A 14261-nucleotide genomic window follows, 5' to 3' on the forward strand; every position below is an offset into this window, starting at 1 on the left:
TGGTAACTTTAGGTCATTTTTAGGTCACTTTTGGTACGGTCAATTTTGGTACCTGAACTTGTGCAAGCCATTGCAAGTTATTTGGCTTGGTTCTGGCTATTTTTGGACTCTGGTGTCTTCATAAGAATTGTAGACATATGTCTAAATTATTCATGGTAAGAATTTCAGGTCATTTGGATCTGTTTTGAGTGAGTTATGGCCAAAACACTAACTACTGCCCAAATGGTCAATTTTCAAGCTTTTAAATCACTAATTCGGATTTGGTCATTTTTCAAGTCACCTTCTAGGCAGAATTTTGGTAAGCTTCCTTCATAAAAGTTGGCACATTTTGTGCCTAGTTTCACCTCCAATTGGTCTCATACCAATTAGAGTCACACACTTAAGGTTCTAAGCCAAAACATACACTGCCCTACTACACATTTCTCATCACTTACCAATTACATATTCAACACTTACCAAATTACTTCCTTCATGCCAATTCTGGTTTGTACCTTACCATTAACACTTTAACAACATATTTTTGGTCATTTTGGACAGCTTGTAACCATTCTCAATATGCACACTATAATACAGAATTTTCCAAAGTCCATTTACATCATTTAACCACATGAACATATGCCATTTACATACCCAATTCCAAACCATTATACACATATCCATGTTGCCATCAATAACAACATCTTAAACAACCATAAACAAGTAAAAACAAGCTGCATATACTGAATTTCCATGGTTGCCAAAATGTACATCTCCATTAAAACATCAAACTTCAAAAATTCTTCCATAAATCAACTACCCACAACCTTGGTTACACTTTTAATTAAACAAGAATTGAAAACACTCACTTACCACTTTTGAAGTTCTTCAAAACCACACCCAAACTTCTTCTTTTTGCTGGCAATGTTTTTCGCAAGCTGAGTATGCAAGGTTTAATGAAGGATTTATGGTGAAAGGAAGCTTGAATCATGGATGCAAGGGTGTGGATATGAGTTTGGCCATGGAGTCTCCCATGGAGTTCATTTCGGCCACTCTTCCAAAGGTTGAAGATGATGGATTAATTCTATCCCAATTGCTTATATAGGTGGCCCAAGATGAGAGTTAGTGGGGCACTTAGGAATAATTTAATGTTTAATTAATTAAAGTTTCATTTTTTGCACATTTACCTCATTTCTTTCACTATTTATATAATGTACCACATTTTAAAATTTTTATGATATTTTCAAAGTTTAATATCATTTATTTTTAATGGACATTTAGGTCAAAAGACAACTCGGGGTGTCAAATGACCACAATGCCCCTATTCGGGTTGCATTCCCAATTTTTCGGTAACATCGAGTTTTGTCATTTTCTCGATTTCTCGTTTTTCTTTGTACTAATTAATTAATTAATTAATTTTTCTTTGATATTTATAATAACATTTATACTTCAATAGATGTTTATTTAAGTCTTAAAAATATTTTTCAGAGTTCCCCGTGGTCTAGGGCTAGTCAACGGTCCACGCCGCAACTTCCCAGTGTGGTCACCCATCGCTATGGTTTTCAGCTCTTTTAACATGGTTACATTTCATTGCTATTATTTTTTTCTTTGTTTTTCTTGTATTTTCTTTTCTTGTATTTCATTATTTTATGTCTCCTCACTAATGTTTAAGTGTAGTTCTGAGCATCCTAGCTATCCAGACCACACTGGTCACTGGAACAGTGGAACGCACTACCGAACATAAGGGTGTTACAATTCTCCCCCCCTTAAAATAAATTTCATCTCGAAATTTTACCTGGCATCAGTTTCTGAACAGCTGTGGGTGCTGTCTCCTCATGTCCTCTTCCAAGGAGAAACTTTAAGGAATATCTTATTACCCATTGCATATTCAATATCTCTTCTCTTCATATCAACATAGGACTTTTGACAGTCTGATGCAGCCTTGAGTCGATATTTAATCAATCTGATCTTTTCTTCTGTCTGCTGAACAATTTCTAGCCCAATCATCTTCATTTCACCTATTTCATCCCAACATAGGGGAATTCTGCACTTTCTGCCATATAAAACTTCATATGGAGGCATCCCAATGCTTGATTGGTAGCTGTTGTTATAAGCAAACTCAATCAAAGGCAAGTGTATATCCCAACTACCTTCAAACTCAATCGCACAAGCCCGTAGCATATCCTCCAATATTTGAATTACCCTCTCAGACTAGCCATCTATCAATGGGTGGAATGCCGTGCTAAAGTTCAATCTAGTTCCTAGGGCTCTCTGAAGACTACCCTAGAATCTAGAAGTGAACCTAGGATCTCTGTCTGATACAATCGATACTGGCACTCCATGCAGTTTTACAATCTCATTTATGTATAATCTGGCCAATCTCTCCAACTATAGTCCATTCGGATTGGCAAAAAGTGAGCATACATGGTTAGTCTATTAACTATGACCCATACTGCATCATGACTATTCTGTGTCCTCGAAAGTCTCATCACAAAATCCATAGTTATCTGTTCCCTTACAATGTTTCATAGGTTGCCATTTGTATGCTAGCTTGACACTTATTATTGTATACAAATTCTGTTAGTGGGAGGTATCTGTCCCATCTCCCCTCGGATTCAAGGACACAAGTTCTCAGTATATTCTCGAGTGCTTATTACATTTTACAGGTTATTATTATCATTTCATTTCATTATTTACAGAAACTCAATGAATTTCAGAATTTACCTGAATTACTTGTTTCGACTGTCCATCCATCTGAGGATGATAAGTCGTATTGATATCTCTAAACTTATAGCAATTACTGTGGTACAGGTAGTTCACATTATTGTAACCGAGTTACTGACTCTAGCTACCTTACAAGTGTAGTCTTTCGACAGGCTAGTTCTAAAGTTTTAAATTTCTGACTAAAATTCTTACATTTATTTCCCGTAATAGTACTCCATTCGGGAGTAACTATATCAATTTATAGATTACTTACAAATATTCTTATTTTATTGTACCATGAGGAAGCACGTAGCCCTACACAATAATCTCGTGTCGATACTGTAATCTGCAGCTTACAATACAAACATCGAGAACATTACATAGTCATTACATTATAACCTCATGGACTAGGTTTTCTAACATTTTATCTTTCTCGAATCCACTAATATCCTAAATCGATTCTGATTACAATATCCGTTAACAATTACTAACAGTGACATCTTTGCCCTCATCTAGAGCAATTCTATTACTGTAATTTACTTTTAGGTCCTCTTGCCTTACATTAAATAGGCTCGCCAATTAGCTTTATAATTTATGGTGTGTTAGAAAATACTTTTAGCTAACAATTCTTCCAAAATTAATGTCAATCATACTTGTTATTATAGTTTTTATCCTAAGAGACTAGTCATTAATACATCAAAATTCATTCCCATGTAAAGGAATAGCAACATAATATATAGTTCTAACACTAGCACACAACTAATTAGTGCTGTGATCAAATAATAACTAATTATTTCTTTCAAAAATTAAGAACTTACCAGCAGCTACATCTGAAATTTCTGTTCTTTCTCCTTAGCGCATAGTGGACGCTCTGACTGATGCGCTACTATGTTTGGATTAATTCACTATGTTATGGTTGTGAGGAGTACCAACTCTATTTCTATCTCGACCTTTACTGACTGTCTGTGAACTTTGGAGAGTAGATCGAGGTGCTCTAGTATAATCTTTAACAAAGTGTCCAAGCTTTACACAGTTGTAGCAGGCTCCAGAGGCGTTACGATAAATATCTCCATGTAGCTTACCACAAACATGGCAGAAACGGGCAGAATAGGAACTTCTAGTTGTTCGATGACTAGATCTTGATGTTCTCTGCCCTAATGATCCACCTCTGTCATATCCCTAAGCTCGGGGTTCCTCAAATTCTTTTCTCTTTCCCAAATTACTGCTCGAGCTCTGACCCATATGTTTCTTCCTCTTCTCCATTTCACACTGCCTTTGTGGGGGTTGGGTTTGTGCTTGAGCTTGAGCTAATAGAGTATCAGCCATTTGTTGAAAGAAAGTGGCTATTTGCTGGGCCATTTGTGCAGTAATTTGTACCAATAAAACTGGTACAGTTGGGCCTTCGACACTTTGTGGGGCTAGGCCCTTAACTTGCACTTCTGCCATCACAGACTATTATATTGTCTCATTCTTCTCTTCCATATATTTTCACAGGATTTTCTATTCCTGTACAACTAACACAAGGAGATTCCTCTCCATTAGTTCATATTTATGATGTAAATGTACTATATGTATCAAACATTTGAGCAGTTGTAGTTACTGACAAAAAGATTTCAAATTCACAGTTTGAAATTTACTTTAAAACCATTGCTTTGATACCACAAAACATGTCACACCCTACTCCTCTATAAGATGTAACATGATCCCGTAGTACACCTAATGAATTATCGTACTTTGCCTACCGATAACCCATTAGATATACTACAAGGGATTTTAAAACAATTTTTGTGAAATTTAAATCATCGATTAAAATCTGGTATTATAAGATTTTTTTCAAAATTTTGGCAAAGTGCCGGCTGCATTTTGAGAAAACAGTGCTTCAAACATGAAAAGGAAAACACTCCCCATATGTTTTTCTCAAATGTAACTCCAATAAACTTCATTTCACCTCACAACTCAATCTCAATAATCAAGTCATTTCATTTTCAAGCCAACCTCATCATAAAAGAAACATTTCATTGATTATAAAACTCAAAAATTAATATTACAAAACTATACAAGTAAATGAAATCTCAATTTTACATTTACAATAATTTACATTTAATTACATACCAAAATATTTTACAAGAGTTTTTATACAACTGCTCAAATAATTTACATACATTTTATTACATACATACATCAAAACCTGTGTACATGGGTATATCTGGAGTTGATCTGAATGTCTCTTCAAAGAAGATTACTCAATTACTCTATGCTCTTTTCACCTACGACAGCATACAAAGCTATCGCTGAGTGGTGAACTCAGTGGTGCACAACTATAACTTAAAACATAGTTCAATATACCTTAGCAAAATTACAGCAAATAATTTAAAAATCAGGATACTCATTAAATTCCAAAAATCAAATTATTCATTGCCAATAACATAAATCATTTGAATGAAATGACTTTGATCGTGAAATTCAATTTATCAAATCACAACCAAACATTTTAGATAATTCCAACAAAATCAATTATACATAAATCATAATTGAAATCACAATACTTTACTATTCAAAACCATTCTTTATCTCACCAACTATGCAAGACTAATCCGCAAGGGCCATCTTCGAGGTGATTCTAACTCCCTATGGTCGGGGAGGTCGAATGATCGTGCATAGTACACACCATAATAATGAATCTTCCGAAAGGGCCATAACATAAATAAAAAAAATAAAAAAAAAACTTAGATCTAACCTTTAAGAAGAGGAGAATCTAAGCCTGTGCACGTACCTTGGTAATCAAAACGAAACTAACTCTATTGTCTTCTCAACAAATGAGAGAGATGGGTAATAACCTAATCAAGCATCTATAGTGAGATATAAAACAATATCACAATCCTTTTAGTGAGCATAAATCACAATACAATTCGATTCAAAGTCAATTCCAATATCCAATAATTTTAATGCTCATCACAATTCAAATCATAAATTTGTATTTTTCCATGCAAATTGCCCATCACAATTAAAAACATGTTCTATCACAATTTTCCAAAACATAATTTATTCAATTCACAACAATGCTTAATACTTGTGGAAATACCATGTCGCAAAGCTAAATTCTTACATACTATAACAATTACAATAATCATTGAATTAAATCCAATGCTTATTAAACATAATACATAAGAAAAATATGTCATTTAATCATATGAAATATTCAGAACAAAATCAGTTAAAAACTAGTTGTGCACAAACCTCTGATAAATGCCTTTTGGCTCTGACTCAGTGTTCCTTATGCTTCCCAATATCCTTATCAACTGAAACACACAATTTAAAGTGTTTCAGTACTCAATGAATTTGTTTCTAACAATAAAATCTAATATTTAAATTTTCTTGGTACTATTCCCTTCAATTCATTTCATTAGTCAACCTATAATGTTGACCCTTGATGCACTCTAAGTGAGTCAACTCCAATGTTATCAATATGTCACATTTTATAATCCTTTAGTGTTGGTATATGTTACCAAATTCATTTTCAAGTGTATTGCATTTTATTGCAATTTACCAGATTTTGGTGTACTATTTTGACCTAGCCGGACGACCTAGTTCCCTCAGTTTTCGGGTTTCGGTCCAAACCACATACTTGTAGGTCTATGCCTTATTGCACGCGGGGTAAAATTTCAGATCATTCTAAGTTGTGTAGACTAAGTTATGGTAAATTTACCAATGTTGGACATAATGCACCAAAATGGTAACTTTAGGTTATTTTTAGGTCACTTTTGGTTCGGCCAGTTTTGGTACCTGAACTTGTGCAAGCTATTTGCTTGGTTCTTGCCATTTCTGGGCTTTGGTGTCTTCATAAGAATTGTAGATATATGTCTAAACTATTCATGATAAAAATTTCAGGTCATTTGAACCTGTTTTGAGTGAGTTATGGCCAAAACACTAACTACTGCCCAAATGGTCAATTTTCAGGCTTTCAAGTCACTAATCCGGATTTGGACATTTTTCAAGTCACCTTCTAGGCAGAATTTTGGTAAGCTTCCTTCATGAAAGTTGGCACATTTTGTGCCTAGTTTCACCTTCAATTGGTCTCATACCAATTTGAGTCACACACTTAAGGTTTTAAGCCAAAACATACACTGCCCTACTACACACTTCTCATCACTTACCAATTACATATTCAACAATTACCAAATTACTTCCTTCATGCCAATTCTGGTTTGTACCTTACCATTAACACCTTTAACAACAGATTTTTGGTCATTTTGGACAGCTTGTAACCATTTTCAATATGCACACTATAATACAAAATTTTCCAAATTCCATTTACATCATTTAACCACATGAACATAACCCATTTACATACCCAATTCCAAACCATTATACACATATCCATGCTGCCATCAATAACAACATCTTAAACAACCATAAATAAGTAAAAACAAGCTACATATACTGAATTTCCATGGCTGCCAAAATGTACATCTCCATTAAAACATCAAACTTCAAAAATTCTTCCATAAATCAACTACCCACAACCTTGGTTACACTTTTAATGAAACAAGAATTGAAAACACTCACTTACCACTTTTGAAGTTCTTCAAAACCTCACCCAAACTTCTTCTTTTTGCTGCCAATGTTTTCCCTAAGCTAAGTATGCAAGGTTTAATGAAGGATTTATGGTGAAAGGAAGCTTGAATCATGGATGCATGGGTGTGGATGTGAGTTTGGCCATGGAGTCTCCCATGGAGTTCATTTCGGCCACTCTTCCAAATGTTGAAGATGATGGATTAATTCTGTACCAATTGCTTATATAGGTGGCCTAAGATGAGAGTTAGTGGGGCACTTAGGAATAATTTAATGTTTAATTAATTAAAGTTTGATTATTTGCACATTTACCTTATTTCTTTCACTATTTATATAATGTGCCACATTTTAAAATTTTTATGATATTTTCAAAGTTTAATATCATTTATTTTTAATGGAAATTTAGGTCAAAAGACAACTCGGGGTGTCAAATGACCACAATGCCCCTATTCGGGTTGCATTCCCGATTTTTTGGTAACATCGAGTTTTGTCGTTTTCTTGATTTCTTGTTTTTCTTTGTACTAATTAATTAATTAATTTTTCTTTGATATTTCTAATGACATTTATACTTCAATAGATGTTTATTTAAGTCTTAAAAATTTTTTTCAAGGTTTCCCGCGGTCCAGGACTAGTCAACGGTCTATGCCGCAACTTCCCGGTACGGTCACCCATCGCTATGGTTTTCGGCTCTTTTAACTTGGTTATATTTCATTGCTATTATTTTTCCTTTTTTTTTTCTTGTATTTCATTATTTTATGTCTCCTCACTAATATTTAAGTGTAGTTCTAGGCATCCTAGCTGTCCGGACCACACTGGTCACCGGAACAGTAGAACACACTACCGAACATAGGGGTGTTACAAATTAAATTTTCATCAATATTTATTCATATTTTATGACATAAATCTCACCTACTTAAATGAACATGTTGGTCCAAAATCATCTCTGAAGGTGAAATTACCAAAATGCCCTTTGTTTTGTTTAATGAACTAAAATTGTCTGTACCGATTTACATAATTTTTCTTGTATTTTCTTAGCATTCTATTATTATCTAAACCTTAATAATCCTTCACTTAAATCCCAAATAATTATTAAATAGGGTTCCCCATGGGTCTAGGGTTGCTAACTGTCCTCACAGTCACTTCTCAATAGGTTACCCATCGCTGTAACTCTGGTTCATTTAGCCTCTTGCATTCCATCTTCTAAAATTTTTTCTTAATTTTTCTTGTCATTATTTGAGTTATTTACGACTCATCACTCTAGTTTAAATATAGTTCCAGACATTCTAGCTGTCCGAACAAACATTAGTGACCCGAACAGTAGAATGTATGGACTACCTAAAGTGAGGGCGTTATAGCTCTTCCCCTCTAACAAAAATTTCGTCCTCGAAATTTACCTGATGCAAACTTGAGGGAGTTGTTGCCTCATCATCTCTTCACTTTCCCAGGTTGCATCTTCGGTGTTGTGGTGCCTCCAAAGCACTTTCACTAGTGGAATCTGCTTATTTCTCAATTCTTTCACTTCCCGAGCCAGAATCCTTATTGGTTCCTCTTCATATGTTAAATATGATTTTATTTCAATTTCTTCCATTGATATGACATGTGAAGGGTTTGATCGGTATCTTCTCAACATAAATATGTGAAACACATTATGAATTTTGTCTAGCTCTGGTGGTAAGGCTAGCCTATAGGCCACTGGACCCACTCGTTCAATGACTTCATATGGGCCAATGAACCTAGGGCTTGACTTACCCTTTCTCCCAAACCTCAATACCTTCTTCCATGGTGATACTTTGAGAAATAACTTATCGCCAACTTCATATTCTATATCTTTTCTCTTCAAGTCAGCATAAAACTTCTATCTGTCTAAGGCAGCTTTCAAATTAGCTTTTATCAGTTTAACATTTTCCTCAATTTGTTTCACTAGGTTTGGCCACACTACCTTATCCCCACTAAGTTCTGTCAAACACAATGGTGTTCTGCACTTCCTTCCATACAATGCCTCATGTGGAGCCATTTGAATGCTACTCTGATAGCTATTGTTGTAAGTAAATTCTACCAGTGGGAGGTATCTGTCCTAACTTCCCTCAAACTCAATGACACAACTCCTTAGCATGTCCTTAAGCACCTTTCACATACTTCATGTTATTACTATCATTTCAATTTAATATTTATAGTTATTCAATGAGTTTTAAAGTTTATCCATTTAAGGATGACAAGCTGTGCTAAAATGGAGTTGTATGCCTAAGGATTCTTATAACTTTTTCCAAAATTTGAATGTAAACCTCGGGTCTCTATCAGATATAATGGAAATTGGGATTCCATAAAGTCTAACTATCTCATTAATATACAATTCTGCTAGCTTTTCTAGTGGATAGTCAGTTCTGACTGGCAGAAAATGTGCTGATTTAGTCAATCTATCTACTACTACTCATATTGCATCATGTTTATTCTGGGTGAGAGGTAGACTGCTAACAAAATCCGTAGTGACTCGATCCCATTTCCTTTCACGTATGCTTATAGGCTACAACAAACCTGATGGAACTTAGTGTTCTGCCTTGACCTGCTGATATTTCAAGCATCTAGTCACATAGTTACCTATGTCCTTCTTCATACCAGGCCACCAGTAATGAGGCTTCAAGTCATGGTACATTTTGTTACTTCCTGGGTGCATAGCATAAACACTGTTGTGTGCCTCTTTCAGAATGTTTGTTTTTAATTCCACATCATCTGATACACACATTCTTCCCTCGTAGTACAAACACACATTCTCTTTCACCTCATATTTAGTCTCCCTCCCTTCTGTGATTCTACCCCTAACAATCATTAATTTCTCATCCATCTTCTATCCCTCCCGTATCTGATGTAGCAGATTTGGCTTCATTTGCAACTCAGCCAAAATAGCTCTATCCTGAGCCAAGGACAAACGGGCATTCAAGGATCTTAATACTGCAATAGACTTTCTGCTCAAAGCATTAACAACTACATTTGTCTTCCCAGGATGATAATCTATCACACAATCATAATCCTTCAGGAACTTAATCCATCACCTCTGTCTAAGGTTGAGCTCTTTCTGGATTGGTAAGTATTTCAAACTTTTGTGGTCTGTGTATATATAGCACTTTTCACCATACAAGTAGTGCCTTCATATCTTCAATGCGAAGATCATTGCTACTAACTCTGGATCATGGGCAGGGTAGTTCTTTTCATGTGGCCTTAGCTATCTGGAAGCATAGGCGACCACTTTCCCTTCTTGCATCAAAACACACCCTAACCCTTTATGAGAGGCATTGCTGTAGACTACAAAGTCCTTCCCAGACACTGGCTATGTTAACACTAGTGCCTCTATCAACATAGCCTTCAACCTTTCAAAATTGGCTTGACACTTGTCATTCTATTCAAATTTAGCATTCTTATGCAACAACTCAGTCAGTGGGGCAGCTATCAAAGAAAACTCCTTCACAAACCTTCTATAATACCCAGCTAGCCCTAAGAAACTTCTGAGCTCAGTTGCATTTTTGGGAGGCTTCCATTCCATGACTACTTCAATCTTTTTGGGATCCACTCTAATCCCATCAGCTGATACTATGTGTCCAAGAAAAGCAATCTCATTCAATCAAAATTCACACTTGAACAACTTAGCATACAGCTTCTTCTTTCTCAAGGTCTGCAGAATAATCCTCAAATGTTCATCATGTTCTTCTCTATTCTTGAAATACACTAGAATGTCATCAATAAAGACCACAACAAACTGATCTAAGTATGCATGGAAGATACGGTTCATAAGGTCCATGAAAGCTACTGGTGCATTTGTCAACCCAAATGGCATTTCCAAAAATTCATAGTGCCCATACCGGGTCCTGAATGCAATCTTTGGCACATCTACATCTTTTATCCTTAGCTGATGATACCCTGATCTGAGATCAATCTTAGAAAATACGCCTGCTCCCTTCAATTGATTAAACAGATCATCAATTCTGGGCAATGGGTATTTGTTCTTCACAGTTACATTTTTTAACTGCTGGTAGTCTATACGCAGTCCCAATGTCCTATCCTTATTTTTCACAAATAGCACCGAAGCTCCCCATGGTAACACACTGGGGGGTATAAACCCATTAGCTAGTAACTCTTGTAACTAGATTTTCAAGTCTTTCAATTCAGTGGGTGCCATCCTATAAGGAGTAACCAAAATTGGTGCTGTGCCCAGCATTATCTCAATAGCGAATTCTACTTCCCTTTCTCGTGGCAAACCAGACAATTCCTCAGGGAAGACATCAGCGAAATCACTTACAGTGGGTATGTCATACAAGTCAAACTTAGCCTGCCTAGTATCAACCACATGTGCTAAATAGGCTTGAAAGCCCTTTTTCATCAATTTCCTTGCAACAGTAGCTGAGATAACATTAGATAGATAATCTATCCTTTCCCCCACACTGTTATCTCATCATTTTCAGGAGTTTTCAGTGTAATCCTCTTTAATATACAATCCACTATTACTTGATGATGTGATAGCCAATCCATTCCAAGGATGACATCAAACTCATGAAAGGGCAATTCAATTAGGTCTGTCGAGAACTCATACCCTTGAATCCTTAATGGGCAACCTTTGTACACTTTATTTATCACCACACTGTGGCCTAGTGGGTTAGTGACTAAAATATCTTAGTCACTTTCCTCTACTTGAATTCCCCTTTCCACGGGTAACTTAATGCAAATATACGAATGAATGGATTCTAGATCCAACAATGCATGCACAAGTATATCATAAAGTAGAAATGTACCCCTGATCACATCTGGAGCATCTTGTTCGTCTTGTGCCCTCATAGAATATGCCCTAGCTGGTACCCTTGCCTCTTGCCTTTTAATTGATTCTGATGCAGGCCTTTGTGATGTACCAGCTGCCTCAGATTTAACCAGCCTTTTATCCCTTTGAGTTGCAGGGGCAAGTCTGTCTGCTGGTGCTGAAGTAGCTGCAACAGGTCTCCAAGGGCAATCTCTTATCTGGTGTTCAGTAGACTCACACTGGAAACATCACCCAGTCACTCACCAACATTCACCTATGTGCCACTTATGGCAGTGTGGACACATTGAAGAGATTGTTGGGGCTAGTCCCCTAAACATCGTCCCTAAAGAGCTGCTCATTGATGGTGTGGACTGACCTCTCCTAGGTGTGAACTGAGATCTGGGCCTCTATGATTGGCCTTGACCCTGAGTCTGACTTTGGCTCTTAGCCTGGAGGCCTTTGAATTTCTTACTAGGTGCAGAAGAGGAACTAGCTTAGCCCTAGCCCCTCTTCTGCTGCCTGTCCCTTCTATTTTGTTCATTATTCTGACCCTCTCAACTTTCAATGCAACTTTAACCAACTGGGCAAAATTTGTAATCCTTAAAGTCGTGAGGCCTTCATCAAATCTTCTGCATCTCTCAGCTTCAGTGGGGACTATTTCTCTTCCATATTTACTCAATCTAACAAATTCTCTTTCATACTTTGCTACAAATAACTGCCTCTACCTCAAACTGATGAATTCTCTTCTTCTCTCCTCCAGGTACACATTACTGATATATTTCTTCTTGAACTCAGTGAGGAAGAAATCCCAAGTTATCTAGTCTGGTTGCACCTCCCTGGATACTATGTCCCACCATTGATAGGCATCATCCAGAAGTAGGGACACAACACCCTCTAAGTTCTGCTCTGGGGTGTAGTGAGTTGCCTAAGGATCCTTTCTGTTCTTTCCAGCCAATGCTCAGCTGTTGCTGGATTGTCTGCTTTCTTACCTAGAAAATCCATAGCCCCATATTTTCTGAGTTTCTCCAAATGGGACTTTAGTGGTAGCTGCTGAGATTGTGGAATAGCCCCAGTTATTTGCATGAAGAATTCTGTCATCTATTAGAACAGGGCTTGCTAAGGCTGTGCAGGTGCCTCTTGCACTGGTGGAGTAGGTTCTCCCCTGCTTCCAGCTTCAGCTCTGGGTAGAGCATGACTTTCAGCCTCTTTCTCTACTACTCTCTGCGATGTCGGATCCATATCCTAATAAAAAAAAAAAAACCAAAGAAGAAGAGATCTGCATTAGTGTCACCTCAACTCTTACAAATGCAATGCATGATATGCATTCTATCTAGATCCAGAAATGCCTAAATCGCGCTCTGATACCACTAAATGTGACATCCCATACCTGTCTACAGTGCAACTGAGCAAGGCATGTCGAATTCGATGCTGGAGTGCCTTAACTTATCTTATTATCTTTCCTAGTATCCACATTTTGGTTTATTGATTTTGGGTCAATTTATTAACCGGAGAAACAGACGGAGTTTCTCCTAAATTATTCACAATTTTGATGAATTTCACCTGTTTAAAATCTTAATAATAATTTTAAATATATAAATTTTTCATTATTTCAATCATCATCTCATAATTTTAAATCAAGTATTTCATCTCCATTCTCATTCCAAACACATAAAATCATTTAATCACATTCATTCATGAACAATTCAAGAAGAAAAATTTTCAAATATTATTAATTTACATCATGTACAAAATTAATATACAAATATATAATTTACATTACATGTTCAAAGTTTAATTACAAAGTCCAAAAATAAAATAAAAGACTAGTGGAGTCTATCTAAAATGTGCACTGTTGAATGAGGTGACACTCGAGACCCAATGTGGATCAAAACTCTATCTCCCAGTCTAAGGCCTACTGGGCTCTCTTTCTTGATCTCCAGTACCTATGTGCGGTAAAAAGTGACGCGCTAAGCATAAAGCTTAGTGGTGCCAATATAATATGAAAATAAACTAAATAATTAAATACAAAGAAATTATGCTAATAAATCACACAGACTAAATTTTTGGTAACTATTCGTAATATCCTTAATTTAGAGGTTTTTATGTTCATTATTTTATTGTAAATTTTTTAAGACTTTTTTTTAATTGCCTAAGTAACCTATACTAGTTGACCAGACTGGATAAATAGATAAACTAGCACTGGGTACTAAGTACCTCGGGCCGTCACACC

The sequence above is a fragment of the Hevea brasiliensis genome, chromosome 1 (assembly GCF_030052815.1).
Source record: "Hevea brasiliensis isolate MT/VB/25A 57/8 chromosome 1, ASM3005281v1, whole genome shotgun sequence".
In the NCBI taxonomy this organism is placed as follows: Eukaryota; Viridiplantae; Streptophyta; class Magnoliopsida; order Malpighiales; family Euphorbiaceae; genus Hevea; species Hevea brasiliensis.